At 38.7% G+C, this 13,310-nt stretch overlaps 1 protein-coding gene across 9 annotated transcripts in view; it reads left to right on the forward strand.

Moving 5' to 3' along the window:
* FGF1 (fibroblast growth factor 1) overlaps nt 1-13,310 on the forward strand; it is a 157,143-nt gene that overhangs the window by 50,756 nt on the left and 93,077 nt on the right. The window contains exon 5 of one of the 9 annotated variants that reach the window (XM_027842018.1): nt 9,505-9,597. The exons of the other annotated variants lie outside the window; for them this stretch is intronic. The gene's annotated coding sequence lies outside the window, so the exon portion shown is untranslated. The remainder of the gene's footprint in view (nt 1-9,504; nt 9,598-13,310) is intronic. 9 annotated transcript variants of the gene reach the window in all.

Here is a 13,310-nt window from a genome sequence, read left to right on the forward strand (position 1 = left end):
ATATATATATATATATATATATATATATATATATATATATATATTTCTTCTTACAGGGGTGGGAAGCAAAAGGAAAAAAGTTTATTTTCCAAATGAAGTTTTCAGACAAAGTTAGTAAAGCCCCTTCTCATGATATTAGCTCACATTTATATAGTGCTTTAAAGTCTGCAAAATACTTTTACACACATTATTGTATTCAATCCTTACAGGAGGGCTATGAAACAGGTGCTATTAATATTGCCATTTTACAGATGAGGAAACTGAGGCTTGGAGAAACTGACTTGCCCAGGTTCATATAGCCAGTAAGTATCTGAAAGAAGATTTGAACCCAGGTCTTCCTTTATCCAAGTCTATTGTTCTATCTTCTATATCTTTCAATTAGTTTACCTCAGTTTCCTCAATTGTAAAATGGGGACAATATCACCTTATCCTCCACGGTTGTTGAGAAGATCAAGTAAGATATTAATAAAGTTCTTTATCTAGTGCCTGGCATATAGTAGGTTCTTTTTTGGGGCAGGGGTAAAGACTAAGAGCCATTATTTAATTTCCTTTTTTAAAATTTTGAATTTTACCAAATAAAATGAACATTTTAATATACAGTACATGGGGGAACAGGAGAGAACTGTACATGAAACTGATTAAGTGCTATTCTCCAGCAGATAAATGGTCAAAGGATTACGTAATAGGTTCTTAATAAATGATTATCTTCTTTATTCTTTCCCTCTCTTCCTTTCTTCCCTTCCTTTCTTCTTTCTTTCATTCCCTCCCTCCTTCCTCCCTTCCTCTCTTTCTCTTTTCCCTTCTTATTTCCTTCCTTCCTTCCCTTCCTTCCTTTCTTCTTTCCTTCTTTCCTTCATTCCTTCCTCTGTTTCTTTCTTAAAATCAAGATGTAATTGAGAAATAAACATGCTGTAAAAACAAAAAAAAAACATTTTTTAATGTAAAAGAAATCAAGGGGTAAAGGGAAGGGTTGGTTTTATCCATGTTATTCTTAATTGTATGGACAATTATAATGTGATCCAAATTATACTCAGGAGAAAAACTGGTCCACCTAAATCATGGGGTTTTCTTAGCCTTTATTTTAAGCAGTCTCTAAGCCTCAAAGCTAGCAGGTGAACGAGAATTGTGATTCATAGGATCCTAGATGTAGAGCTGTAAGGGATCTCAGAGGTCACCCCAAACCCCTTTCTTTACAAATGAGGAAGCTGATGGCTAGAGAGCTCAAGGTCACATTGCCATCGAGTGGCAGAGCTGGTCCTTCCAACTCTAAATCTAGCACCCTTTCTACTTTCTTAGGAAATTAATAAATGAGCCTGTTCACACTGTATAGGTGTAAGAAATTTCTTTATGTTTTAGAGAGGGAGGCAGAATAGTGATCATTTTTTTCTTAATTTTTAACAATAAGTGAAGACTAATACGGCTTTTTATTTAATCAGTCACAGATTAGTTTAATCACATTTCCAGAAAAAAGTATTCTTTGGCACTTAGGGAAAAACAAAACAAAACAAAACAAAACAACTTCTCTTCTCCCCCTGTAGAGAACTTTAAAAACTATGTGAAAAAAAAGGCAAGGTTTGACTTTAATAAAAACAGCCCACACTGTTGGAGATTTAGGATTTTGCAACAAACTTAACTCAGAGCGCCCTCTCCTGGATTTGGGCTCAATTGCACCAGCCTCTCCCCAGCCCACTCAACTGCAGTAAATCCCAGATTTTCACTATTTGGAAGCTGGGCTGGCTCTCCTGTTCTAACATCCGCACATCATCTTATTTGAGTTCCTTCTGTCTGAGCCACTAAAACCTCAAGATTTTTTCAATATTTGGGTTTCAATCCTAAGACACACAGGGTGCTCTGTCTTCTCTTTAAGGATTTGTCCTCAGCTACTAGTTTCCCAATAGCTTTTCCTCAGTGATCATCTTGTTGCATCTGACTTAACCTAACAGGCCTTAAGCTTTAGGTTTTAGCAATGTTTGTTTTCAGGAGTAATTCTGGTAGTTCGGAATGTGATGAAATGGGGGAGAGAAAGATGTAAAAACAAATAAAGGCCAAAGAATACTACTGACCTCTTCCACACTATGTTAGTTGGTTCATATAAGGAGACCAAGGTTTGTGCCACACACCAAGGCCATCACTGGACCCACAAACCTTGTGGAGTGTGAGCAAAAATGGGGCATAATTTATGCCTCTATGAATAAAGAAAAGACTTTCTATTGTGTTCTCACACCTAGGGAGATATCCTAGCTCATTTAATTGTGTACCCAACACAGCTCAGGGACTGAATTTGTTGTTGTTTGTGTTTAGTTGTGTCCAACTCTTCATGAGAGGGTTTTCTTGACAAAGATACTGGAGTGGCTTACCATTTTCTTTTCCAGCTCATTTTACAGATGAGAGAACTGAGGCAGAGTTAAATGTCTTGCCCAGGGTTATATAGCTAGTAAGTGTCTGAGGCTGGGTTTAAACTCAGTTCCTCCAGACTCCAGGCCCAAGCACTCTATTCACTGCATCACCTAACGGTTCCAGTTGTGCTATGTAATTGTTTTCATCTTAAAATACCTTGAGAAGCTCAAAGCGAATCAAGCCAAGTCATCATGCATTAACCAAGTGCCTATTGTGTGTCAGACACTGTGTTAAGTAAGCACTAGGGAGACAAAGAAAGGAAAAAACACTCACTGTTCACAAGCAGCTTGCAGTCTAACGGGGGGACAACATAAAAACTACATATAAACAAGAAATAATCAGGATAAGCTGGAAAGTTGAAGATGATCAGCAGAGGGAAGGCAGTAAGAGGCTCCTCATGAATTACTAGACGTCTTTGAGTATTCGAAGCAGCATGGGATAGGTACTCGCTTTGGAATCAGAAGATCAGGGTTAAAATCCTCCTTTAGTCCCTTACTACATGAGTGACTTTGGGCAAGTTTCTTAACCTCTCTAGGGCTCCAATTTCCTCATCTTGAATTGAGATGGCTGGACTCCATGGTCTCCTTCCAGCTCTAACTATGATGTTATGAAGAACTGTTACTTGGAAGGCAGATTAGATTTAGTTTGCACAGCCCAAAGCGAAAGCAATGAGTAGAGGTCACAGAGGCAAATTTAGGCTTTGCTATATAGATGAGCTTCCTAACAATTACAGCTGTCCAAAAGTAGAACAGGCTGGCTTGGGTGGTGAGAGACTTCCCCTCGTTGAACATCTGTAAGCAAAGACTGGATGACCTCAGGTTGAGTATATTCTTCCTGTCTAAATTCTAGTCGAATTAGACGGCCTCTGAAATTCCACAATTAGTAGATTGTAGACAATAATAATGAACACTTACTTTTATGGTTTGCAAAATGCCTTATTTATATTCTCTCATTTGTTTCTCACAACAACCCTGGAAGGTGATGCTATTCTTATCTCCATTTTACAATTTAAGAAACTGAGGTAGAGACAGAAGTTAAGTGACATGCCTAGGGTCACATAGGTAGGAAGTGTCTGGGGTAGGATTTGAACTCCAAATCCAACATTCTTTCTGCTATTCTACCTAACTACCTTTATTGTCTAATAACAATGTTCTGGTATGCAACATGTTAATTTTCACATGACACTAATAACAATTTTAGTCAGATCAAGTTCTTGGAACATAGAAATGTTTCTGGCCTAACCCCCTTAAAAAAAGGGAGTATTCAGCTCTCTGAAGGACATCTTCATAATCCATAATAATAATGGAGAGGAGGAGGAGGAGACTGAGGTATGAAAGAAAACAACTCCTTCAAATAACTGCCTGTTTTCCTTGGAAGCTATGTGAGCCAAGCTCAGGATAGGTCCATTAACTTGTGAAAAGGTTGTGGTTACTGGTACCATCCTCTTTTCATAAATGCTACTCAGAGAGAAGCAGACTTCTTCCTCACCCCCTCACTCTTTTTCCTTCTTGTTTAGGGAGAGAAACCTCATTCACTTGGATTTCTGTCTCCTCCAGAGCATTAAAGCTACACTGTCTTTGGATCAGCTCAGTAGAAGGGCTGGCCCTTTAAAAGGAAAGGTGCTTTCTCCTGCTTGGGCTGCTGCATTTATAGACCGGAGGTTCTGCAGACAGTAGCACACACAAAAGCTTGTATGAAACCTTGTCCAATATCAGATAAAGAAATAAAATGAGACCAGAGGATGCAGGAATTGAATCCTAATGTAGAATTTGACGTTTAACTTCCTATGAACCTGAAACAAACAGACCTCCTGTTTCTCACTACTCCTGGATTATAATAGGATAATATTTTGGTAATGTCAAGGTCACTCCCAAACTGATATCTGATTGTAAGCAATTGTGTCTTTAAAAAAGATAATGATGACCTTAAAATAGTCCTGATATGGCCAGAAAATGTGCTGCATTCTTTTGAGGAGGAAATCCCAATATGCCTTCACCCGCTTTCTATAGGATATACCAGGGAATTTAAGGCACATATTAATAGCCACTACCCCACCCCCATCTCTAACCCACAGTGATTCATAGTAGAAACCTTCCTTGGGGGCAAAGGTAGAGGGAAGATTAAATCACATGATCATCAAACAATAAATAGTAATGAACACAGGGATTCACAGATGTTCAGATGTTTGCCTGTATAGTGAGACTAAGAAAGGGATGGGGAAATAGAGGGATGGACAAAAGCCTCATGAGGAGGCCAAGTTAGGAATGAGGGTTCTGGAGAATACTTAAGGAGGCTCCAAGTGGCAAAATCTAACATACCAAAGATGCAGTGGTGTAGGCTGTGCATTTATTTTACATAAGATGTATTCTGTAGAATGTTGTATCACAGAAGGACCTGTTGCTAGTCAGTCTTCCCCAGTGAAAGGGGATTGAGCTCAGCTGTCATCCTCAGGTTGAATCTGCAGGTCAAATCACCACACAGATCCTGGATGGACTCCACATCCTGCCTGACTCCAAGGCAGCTCAGACAACACACGACACACCTGGGAAAACAGAGATGTGATTTTCATCACCAGGCATAGCAGCTAGGGCTTCACACAAAAATGACTAAGGGGGACAGAGACAAAACCCAGACCACCACAGCCGGGTCCGTATAAGCTTTTCAGAGACTCACCTGGTGTTTATTTCCTCCCTCTCCCATACACTGAACTGTGATGGGCTGGTCTGACAATGAATGCTATACCGGCATTGAAGGCAATGCAAAGTTAGTTGAAATGCATCTTCTTTACCTAGAGTAGGCATGAGTGAGGCCACTGAAGCTCATCGCCTTCTCCTCCTCCCTCTTCTCCTTCCTCTTCTCTTCCTTCTCCTCCTCCTTCTTCCTCCTCTTCCTCTTTCTCTTCTTCTTCTTCTTTTCCTCCTCCTCCTCCTCCTCCTCCTCCTAACTAACATTTAGAGCTTTGGTTGCACAGTGCTTTATATAAAGCTTACTTCATCCAATCCTCAAAACAACCCAGAGAGGCAGGTTCTATTATTATCACCCCTTTTTAACATATAAAGAACCCGAGTCTGAGGGAGGTTAAATGACTTGTATAAGGTCACAAAGCTAGAAAGTGAGGAAGGATTTGAACACAAGTCTTCCTGATTCTAAGCCTAGTGTCCCATCTACTATGACACTAGCTATAGGAAACCCAAATTAAATACAAATTAGGTACACGTGAATGAATTAGGTTGTATTGTTTCATTATGAGTGTTAAAATTTGTTGAATTCCTGTCCATATTTTTTGAGCCCAATCCAAATGCTACCTCCCCCATGAAACCTTTCCTGATCTTCCTGGTGATGATGGCCATCACAATACCACTTAGTTTTGCCCCTCTCTCCTGAACTCATCATGTAATATTGTATAGTAGGATTAAGTATGTGTTCAGGTCTTATTTACTTGCTAGACTATAAACTGAGACACAAGAGAACATGTCTTCTTTAACTTTGGTGGCCCACTGCACTGCTCTGTGCTTAGCAGATGCTTAATAAATCTTTGAATTGGATTGAATTACAGCTACTGCAAGGCTTGTGTGATAGTGCCCTTTAAGGAGAGATACTAAAATGCAGTTTCAAACTGTGAGGTATAGCAGTAGATTGTCAGATAATGAGAAAGGACTGACTGATCATCCCTTAGGACAGAAAGCAGGAATGCAAGAGTTTTATGAGCAGAGGCTTTGGATCAAATGTTAGTCCAAGGGACAGAGCTGAAAACAGTGGTAACCCAAACATTCTATAAAACAATTTGAAATTATGCTAAAAAAATCACTAAACTAAGCATAGCAATTTCCTTACCTAGCAATATAACCCATAGACATGTACTTAAAGAGGTAAAATTTGGAGGACTAGGTACCATGTATACAGAAATATTTATAGCTGCACTTTTTTTTGTAGTAGGAAGGACCTGGAAAGATGCCTGTCAATTGAGAAGAGGCTGAACAAATTGCACTAGTAGTGATGAAATAGTTTTATATAGCCTAATTCTTCAACATAATGCTATTTTATGGCACATTATTACACCATAAGAAATGATGAATATGAGGAATTCAGAAAAACTTGGGAAGATTTATATGAATTGATGCAGAGTGAAGTAAGCATGACCAAGACATTAATTTACACAGTGGCCACAATATTTTAAAGGAAAAATAGTATTGAAAGATTTTAGAATTCTGATCAGTACAAGGATCAATTTTAACTCTAGAGGATTTGGTTGTGAAGTATGCCTTTCATGTATCAGCAAAAAGGTGATGAATAATAAGGGCAGAATGAAGCATATGTTTTCAGACATGGCCAACGTGTTGAGCTGATTTACTTGACTGTGGGAGAGTTCGATAGTGAGTGGGTAGGGGCCATTGAGAAATGATTGTGATGTTAAAAAAGATAATCAATAAAAATCATTTTAAAAAACAATGAATACTCTACTAATAACACCTGTAACAGAAATCAAAAACAATCATTAAGTGGCTTGAAAGGACTGTATTACCAACATTGGATTTTTATGCCACATTGTTATTGTTTGTCCTTTGTTTTCAAAGAGGATCAATGACCTCACAGGGTGATGTCTTGACTTGTACATGAATCAAATTTAAGTGAGGCAGACTTGCACAAAGTCATCAGCCTCACTCTCTCTTCTGGAGTCATCAATGTCCAGTGGCAAGATAAAAGTCAGGACAACTGGCAATGGCTTAGTATGCAGTGGATAACCTTGGTATCTTCAATGTCTGATCATGCTCTAAGTGCTCTACATTGCCTACTTTAGCTGTCTTCATGTCTACTGGAACAAATTGTTCTTTTTTTTTTGACTTTTTAAAAATTAATTTATTTTGATTTATCAACAATCACTTCCATAAGCCTTTGAGTTTAAAATTTTTCTCCCCCTCCCTCCTCAGCTCTCTCCCCAAGACAGCCCGCAATCTGATATAGGCTATACATATACATTCCTATTAGACATATTTTTCACATTAGTGATGTTGTAAGTAAGAATTGGGACCAATAGGAGGAAACACCAGAAAGAGGAAACAAAACTCAACAGAAGAAAAAATAGCAAATAGTATGCTTTGATATGCATTCAAACTCTGTAGTTCTTTCTTTGGATGTGGATAGCATTTTCCATCATGAGGTCTTTGGAGATGTCTTAGATCCTTGTATTGCTGAGAAGAGTTAATTAAGTCTATCAAAGTTAGTCATCGCACAACATGGCTGTTACTGTGTACAATGTTCTCCTGGTTCTGCTCACTTCACTCACCATCAGTCCATACAAGTCTTTCCAGGTTTTTCTGAAGTCTGCCTGCTCGTCGTTTCTTATAGCACAATAGTATTTCATTACATTTGTATACCACAACTTGTTCAGCCATTCCCCAGTTGATGGGCATCCTCTCAATTTCCAGTTCTTTGCCACCACAAAAAGAGGTGCTATAAATATTTTTGTACATGTGGGTCCTTTTCCCATTTGTATGATCTCTTTGGGATACAAAGTGCTAGAAGTGCTATTGCTGATGAACAAATTGTTGTTATCCACCCATTCCACCAGGGGTTTAATGCCACATACACAAACACAGAAAGAACTCACTGTCAGTAGCCTCATCTGTTTAGGAAAGATAATGACATCTCCATCCCTGGTTTATTTTCTGGATTTGAACCTTTGCAGTGGACTTTCACTGTTTTCTTGAGAAGTTAGCCAAGATGAGCCATATTTGGAAGTTTGTCTTGAAGTGCTTGTGTGCCCCAAGGAATATTTTGCCAAGCATATTCTTTTTCCTCAGAAAATCTACCTCTGTTTGCACTGAGAGACAGATGTCTAGAATGTCTCTTCTCAACAGCATCCCTCTTTTCAGCTGCTTTCTGGCTCAAATTTTTCATAGCCAATAATCTATAAACCCTTTTTCAATTAGTATTTAAATATGTCAGTTAAAATGTGAGCTTCTCAATCAATCAACAAGCATTTGTTAAGTACCTACTGTGTGCCAGCTGGTGATAAAAGGAAGGTCCAATGCTGTAAAGACTTTTGAGAGTCACTTGAACAGCAAGGACATCAAATCAATCAATACTTAAAGAAATTAATTCAGACTATTCATTGGAAGGGCAAACACTGAAACTTAAATCCTTTGTCCACATAATAAGAAGACAGGACTCAATGGAAAAGATCAATTTTGTTGGGAAAGACTTAAGGCAGAAAGGAGAAAGGGATGATAGAGGGTGAGATGGGTAGTGTCATGGCAACAGAGAACATGAGCTTGGACAGACTTCAGGAGCTAGTGGTGGAGAGAAGGGTCTGACATGGTCCATGGGGTCACAGAAAGCCAGGACACCACTGAACGACTGAATAACAATAGCAACATGTGCCAGGCATTGTATGAAGCACTGGGAATAAAAATATGAAAAATGAAACAATCCCTATTAACATGGAGCTTACATTCTAATGAAGGAGATAGTGGCTTGGATCTGTGGGGGTGAGAGATAATGAGGAATCCAGGATGACTCCTAGGTGCAAGCCCGAAGGACTAGGATGATGGTGTTGCCCTCTACATTAATAGGGAAAGTAGGAGGTGGGGAGAGTTTAGAGAGGAAGATAATGAGTCCTGTACTACAAATTCAACTTAAACCAGTGGACCTAATTAGCTGCCTACAGATAAAGAACCACTGTGAGCATTAGTCCCTGAATTTATGGAGATGATCTGATCCACTGGCTGGTTTGCTAACCAAAGGACTAAAAAATAACTATATGTTTGTCCCCAAATAAACAGAGAGAATGAGACAGAGGAAGACAGATGGCACCTCCCAGGAGAAAGCTATCTATAAATGGAAAATTATGTTGAAAAAAAAATCTTATTTGATGTGAACCCATTTCTGACTCCGTCTGGAAATGCAGGTCAGAAGGAAGTGAAGGGGACGGGGCGTGCACAAGTGTGCACAGGTTGGAGACCGCAGAACTCTCTGCTTGTATGAGTGTGTGTGTATTGACATGAGTGGGATGAGGTGTTGAGCTGCAACTTGCTGCCAAGGCAACCACACCTCAACCGAGACACAAAACAAACCTGTGTTCATTTGTATTGTTTTTTTGTGGTCCAGTTGTTGCTTGTGCTGGCATGCCACATGAAGAGTGGAAAAGGGGAAAAGGGAGATGAATGAGAAGAGAAGGTGAAAGGTGGGGAGAAATGGAAGGTAGGTAGCAAGTCTCCCATCAGATCCTTGGTCTTAGCATCAGAGCTCATTTTATAGAGGAAAAAGCAGACACTTATTAGATAAGTTAAGTGACTTGCCCAAGGTCACACAGGTAGTAAATGGCAGAGTTTGGAATTCAAATCCAGATCCTATGACTCCAAAACCGGTTCTCTTTCTGTGTTTTTATTTATTTAGGCAATTGAGGTTAAGTGACTTGCTCAGAGTCATACAGCTAGTAAGTGTCCGGTCTTCGGCTGGATTTGAACTCAGGTCCTCCTAACTCCAGGGCTGGTGCTCTATCCACTGCACCACCCAGCTGCCCCTACTGGTTCTTTTTTCAAAGAGTCATTCAATCTCCCTGATAATTCTGACCGGTTACTCTGCAAGGTCCTTTTCAACTCTCTGAGTCAATGACATTCAGGTTTTCATGGAATATATAGCTGGGCATTCTGTTCCAGATTGATATCAAAGCTTAGAATACAATAGCTGGGTAAGACTTTAGAGATCAGTCTAATCCAGCCCCTTCTTCTTAGAGCTAAGGAAATAGAGGGCCACAGAGATGAAGTGACTTTTCCAGGTCATAGAGTTAAAGGGAGAGCCTAGAGGCAGCTAAGGTGGTGCAATGGATAGAGTCCTGGCCCACAATTTCTCTTAAATTAAGCAAGTACCATAATAGTCAGTCATCATCAAGGAGATACAGGGTGTCCCAAAAGTCTTAGTATAGTTTTCAGCCATTAAAGCCTAAAACAGCACTAAAACTTCTGGGATATCCTGTATATGTCTGAAAAAGGAAGTGGGCCAGTTGTAGCCAAAGTAAGGGATTAAAAAGTGATCCCCCAAGTACTTCAGTGCAGTTTCAGGTGAATGATGATGATGATGATGATAAATAATAATAAAGGTGATGATGAATTATAGAGTCCAATTCATAGTTGCACTCTACCTTGTGCTAGTCAGACAATATCTGGAACATTTTGTTTAATTCCAGGTGCCACCTTTTAAAAGGGACATTGACAAAATTAAATGTGTCTATAGAGGAGAGCAAGTTGGGGTAGTGGTGGTGGTGGTGGTGGTGGTACAAGGAATGCCTAGAACTCATGTCATTGAATTTAATTGAATAACCATTCACTCAGCACATTAGTATGAAAAGAAAAACAGGGATGCGTTCTGGAGGAAGTGCAAAGTTTAGGTAAATGCCATAAAATAATGGTTAAAGGAATAAATCCCAATATAGTTGTATTAGTGCAGGGGATTTCCTCACTGGGACTTCCCTACACCAAAAAAATCAAAGGTCTGAGCCAAATACACACATACATATAGATATACACACACAGGCACACATACATATATATATACACATATGTTTATATATACATATGGAATTCCATTCTACATTAATCTGTGCATAGCATCAGATAAATAGATATCAAATTATATAAGAGTGTGTCCCTTTCTAGCAGCAAAATTCTAAATGACTAAAAAGAGAAACCCTTATATTGCGCTTACCTTTACACATACCATATACATATATATGTGTGTGTGTGTGTGTATAACAGAATATATGCAATATATCTTACACATTCACAATGGAACATATGTGATGTATTATACATATATCATGTTTACATATATGATAGACTATACAATAGAAGCCTATTAAAAACTTGCGTTGGATTACAAAGGGCCAGGACATTTGAATATCCTTGATAAATGACTAGCCAGTCCCTACTTGAACATTTCCAGTAATATCAATCTCACTATTTCGTGAGCTAATCCCTTCCATTGTTTAAAACTCTGATTGTTAGGAAGTTCTTCCTTATATGGAGCTGAAATTTGCTTCCCTATAACTTCTATTCATTGACCTTGGTTTTGCCTTCCGCAGAACATAAGACGAGACTATTTCCTCTCCCACATGATGGCCCTTCAAATAGCCAGACAGCCATCCTGTCCCCATTCAAGTTGTTTTCTCAGGCTAAGTATAGTAGATAGAAAACTAGCTTTGAAGTCATGAAAACTTGGGTCCAAGATAGTCTGACATATGTTAAGCATGTGACTCAGGGCAAATCACAACTTCTTAGTGTAGTTTTAAGCAGCTAAGACTTTTTAAATACCTTATATGTGTGTATGTATATCTATATTTATGTCTATATATGGATCTATATATATATATGTATATATATGTATGTGTATATATATATATGTGTGTGTGTGTATATATATATGTGTGTGTATATATACATAGACAGAGAAAAACTGAGCCAGGACTTTTGCAACCTGTTGAGAGATCCACAGAAAAATTATATCCCATAGAATTAATGGAATTTGAAGATGGCAGATGTAATTTACTGAGTTATTGATAGTGTTCTTTTAGGGATCACGGGGAAAGGAAGATATCCAGAAGACAAGAGATAGGAAAATGATACAATTAACAAACATAGAAACAGTTGGATTCCAGAAAGTAAAGTTGAGCCTAGTCAAAATTCTGGAGCATAAGTCTAAATAGATGTTTTGTGAGCACTTAGAAAGGATAGCTGCAATTAGTAGGAACCAGCATGGGTTCACTAAGAACAAGTCATGTTACTAGCCCTTATTTTCTATTGATTGGTTCCTTGAGTGATAGGTCATGGAAATGTTGTAGACATACTATATTTGGATTCCAGCAAGACACTGGATTAAATCTTTATATGTTTCCAAATAGTATCCTATGTATGCTTTGCTTTATATAGTACACGTGTTCCTTAAAATTGTGTGTGCATTTAATTTTGCAAGTTAAATCAAATTTTAAATGTATTAAGTGATCTGTTTAAAGAAACCCTGCAATGAAACATTTTGTAAAGCAAAGAATCATTTAATAATTTGATTACTGCCACCACTCTCAAATCCAAATGTTTCCTTTTTGCGAATTCAGATATCCATAAGTTTGACTTTCTAAAACAAATGGGAATTTCAGTGGGAAGATTCATTCTGTTTTTTCATATTGGAAACTTGTTTTTGATTCCTATCACTTCCTTGGCTTTAACTCAGCGACAAAATCTCAAATTTGGATTCAAATCTCAGAGGCTGTCTAGCCCAACCCTTCTCTGAGCAGATATCTTTGTTCTAACATCCCCCCAAAATGGTCATACAGCTTCTGCCGGAAGACCTCCGGTAAGGGGTAACCCATTACCTCCTTAACCACCCCATTCTATCTGCTCACTGGAGTTTGAAGACACTTTTGAGGCAAACTAGTCCACCACTCCTCATTTTACAAAGGATCCCAAAGGGCTCAAGTGATTTGTTGAAGGTTACATAGATGCCAAGTGGTAAGATGTGCAATTCAAACCAGGAATAAGATTTGAACCACTGATGATTGATTAAAATGTTTTAAATCTATTCTAATGTATTGAGGGAGGTTGGATTAGATGACCATCTAAAGTCTCATCCAGCTCTACCTATTGAAAACTACGATCCTGCAAACAGATAAAAGTGAAAATGGGATGCCTCAGGAGGAAGTGGAACCTGGGTATAAGGAAATGGAATGGGAACAGGATCATTTCACCAGCATGTCAAGGATGGACTGTAGAGTAGGGTGAGCTAAGGAAGGTGATGAAGGTCTTCTCCTGAAGATTTGGTGCTAGTATGGCTGAATCTAATGGAAAAAGTGCTGGGGAATGAACAGGATACTGAGAAGAAAATGCAAAGAAGACAAATCTGAACCCATACCACACAGTTCAGCC

The sequence above is a fragment of the Vombatus ursinus genome, unplaced genomic scaffold (genome assembly GCF_900497805.2).
Source record: "Vombatus ursinus unplaced genomic scaffold, bare-nosed wombat genome assembly UNPS02014863.1, whole genome shotgun sequence".
Lineage (NCBI taxonomy): Eukaryota > Metazoa > Chordata > Mammalia > Diprotodontia > Vombatidae > Vombatus > Vombatus ursinus.